Source organism: Arachis ipaensis, chromosome B07, assembly GCF_000816755.2.
Source record: "Arachis ipaensis cultivar K30076 chromosome B07, Araip1.1, whole genome shotgun sequence".
NCBI classification, from domain to species: domain Eukaryota; kingdom Viridiplantae; phylum Streptophyta; class Magnoliopsida; order Fabales; family Fabaceae; genus Arachis; species Arachis ipaensis.
Window position 1 is genome coordinate 17,739,990 of NC_029791.2, and position 3,636 is coordinate 17,743,625.

Sequence of the window (3,636 nt, forward strand, 5' to 3'; positions counted from 1 at the left end):
TAAATTTTAAACTATGCGTCTTATTGTATTTTTCAAATTATCTCATATGTGCACAAATAAATCACGATTTTAATTATTTTAATATTTTTTATTTAATATTTAATATTCATCTTATTTATTGATTTTAATATAATGAGTTAATAATTACTTTTAAAATTTTATTTTTTATTTTTGTTTATATTTTATTTTTTATTTTTTATTTTCTAATAGTCTATATATAAAATATGAGTTGTATAGTAGAAGTTGTTAAAATTTTCTAATTTAACATCCATAATTTTATATGTATAAAATCTATAATTTTAAACACATAATATCTATAATTAATGAATTGGTGTTAATTTATTATTTATTATTTTATTTTGTAGTTTAAAAACTAATAATTTTGGACGGTTTTAATAAATAGAAACTAATCAAATATAAGATATTTTTATTTTTTATAAAACGTATCGAGATGATTTTAATTCACATTAAATTTAGAATTGACTTTTAGTGTAATTAAACGAGAGAAAATATTTATAAAAAGAAATTAATTGTGTTAATTAAGTCTGGAGAGTGATTCACACTCTCTTATAAGTAAAAGTATTATTGATCATGTATTTTTATTTATCGTCTATAATGTTTTGACTACCTAGTATTACTCTAAATAAATCAACTCACAATGTGCATTATTGGGCATCCAATGCTCCATTAAGAATCCTATGAGGAGGTTATTTGAAAATGACATTGTATAGGGGAGAATAATTGCTTTATCAAATTTCTCACTTGCTGTGAATGATTAAAAAAACTAACCAACTATCCATTCTCATCGTATATACTTTAAGAGGGAACTCAGATCCGCCCTTTAGATGACAGTAAATTTTCTGATAATATATTTAACTTTGCTCCTAATGAAATTATCCTTGGTCGTGACAATCCTCAGTCACACCTAATTGGTAATTATTTTTTCTTTATTCATATTTTAAAATTATATTTACCTTTTAACTATTACTCACATTTTTCTTAAATTATATATTGAAGACGTCATTGATTTGTTAACTGATAAGTGTAAGACCCAAAACCTTTGGAAAAAGGGCTATCATTAGCTAATTTCAAATTCAGTGTTTCTGTAGCTTTAAATTCGGGAATTTCTCTATTAAAGAAAATTAAAGCAAGTTTTGATTTACTGAATTTGAGATAAGTTATGATTATTATCCAATTTTATAATTATTGGATTATTCTCTATATTTAAATCATATAGTTAGTAGTTGTGAAATGAAAAGGATTTTTATATGATTTTGGACTAAATAATTAATATTTTAGAATATTGATATTTCTATTTTGGAAAATGAAAAAAATAAGTATATTATTTCTAATTATTTGGTGGGGACATTTTATTGAAAATAATTTATGAAATTGATGAGCAAATAGTATTTTTATATATTATTATTAATGGATTAGAATTTATTTCTAATTACTATAATATCCCTATTTTTATTCGAAATTACTAGAATGCCCCTAACCCTAATTTTTGAAAGAAAAACCCTAACCCTGAAAAACCTACCCGGTAACCCGTTGCTCCCTCGTGCCCCAGCAGCCACAAAACACACGGTTCCCTTTCTCTCTTTCCATGAAAAGGGAAGAAACAGAAGCAGAAAAATTAATTTGAGGGAGAAGAAGAGAGGGGGGCGATCTCTAACTGTTGAACGGAGGAGAGCGAAGGGGGCCTCGCCGCCGTGCTCAGCCCGCTGCGTGCCCCGCCGCGCCTCGCCGCCAGTGCCGCCATTGTCACCATCGATGGAGGAGAAGGGGGAGAGCGCTTGCGAGGAGCTGCTGCAGAAGCCACCGCCGTGCATCCTCGTGCCGTCGCTGGAGATCTGGCCGTCGTCGCCGATCATCCTTGCGCCGCATCGGAGACAGAACTGTGAAATGAAGGGAGCGCGACCCACAGCCACCAACGGAGAAGAAAGAGCGCGCAGGAAAGTGAAGCCGCCGCTGTCACCGTCGCGTGTGGAGCCGCCGCCGCGCTTGACCTCCGTTGCTGTTGCACTTCGAGCGGGAGTGGCTTGGAGCCAAGGTTATGTTGTTGGTGATCTCGGTTTAAGAGAGGAGGTTCCTGTGACGCGTTTGGGTTATGGAATTGCGTTTTGAGGTAGGGGCGCTTTCCAAAAACTATGTTTTGTGTATTGGAATTATTACATATGGATACTGGTGTGAGATATTGTGTATTTGGTGATTGTATCTGCCTTATGTATTATTTGACTGACTCGAATGATTATGGATGCTGGTTTGGCTGAATTGTTGTGCGGCTTTGTGAAATGTAATGTTTTAAAGTTGATTCTTTAAAGATTTGAAATATGAGTTTAATCCGTTGAGGATTGGTTTGAATTGAGTCAATTGTTTGATGATGTGAAAGATAGAATACTCTTTGAAATTCAGCCTGGTTTGCTTTCACTGATTTGGTTTTGATAAATGATTTGTGGATGAACCGATTCTTTAAAGCTTTAGAAATGAGTTAAATTGGTTGATATTGAGTTGATTTCTGAAATAGTTTCCTTGAGATATGCCACTGAGGCGACTGTTGGATTTAGCTTGCTGTTGAATTGATTTCTGGTTTTGGGCTATTGAAAAGGAATGAGAAACGGTTTAGTTGGGACCCGAACTGGGTGGCAAAAGTCCAAGTTTTAGGGGAGGTGCTGCCGAAATTTCTACAAAACCCTAGTCTTGTTTGAAAAGTTATTTAGAAAAGGTTGGATTTGAGAAATTGTATTATTTGATTATTAAGAGAATATTTATGTTTTCAAGCTTAATTTATTTAATGAACTTTATGCGTTGAGTTCGGCTTATTTAGAAAGGAACTATTTTTACCGTTTGAATCACTGAAGAAAAGAATGATGCTCTAATATTGATTTCAATATTAAAAGGAGCTTTTAGTGATTTTAAAGGAATCTAGACTTTTGATTGAGTAATCAAGTTTGAGGCATTTTGGAAGAGTTAGAAAAATGGGTTCCAAAAAGAAACCTGAAAGTGGTTTGATTCAAATGAACCGGTTAGGGACAGGCATGCATCATATGCATCTATGTGACATTGTGTGGATGTGCATATTATACTTAGTTTGCCTATGTGATTAATTGCTAATTGTTCTACTTGCAATAACTGTTTGTTTGTGCTTGCATCTTCCTATTTGTGTTTGTGATGAGCGGATAATTTATACGCTTTTTGGCATTGTTTTTAGTATATTTTTAGTAGAATCTAGTTATTTTTAGGGATGTTTTTAATAGATTTTATGTTAAATTCACATTTCTGGACTTTACTATGATTTTGTGTGTTTTTCTGTGATTTCAGGTATTTTCTGGCTGAAATTGAGGGACTTGAGCAGAAATCAGATTCAGAGGTTGAAAAAGGACTGCTGATGCTGTTGGATTCTGACCTCCCTGCACTCAAAGTGGATTTTCTGGAGCTACAGAACTCGAAATGGCGTGCTTCTAATTGCGTTGGAAAGTAGACATCCAGGGCTTTCCAGCAATATATAATATTCCATACTTTGGCTAAGAATAGACGATGTAAACTGGCGTTCAACGCCAGCTCTCTGCCCAAATCTGGCGTCCAGCGCCAGAAAAGGATCCAAAACCAGAGTTGAACGCCCAAACTAGCACAAAA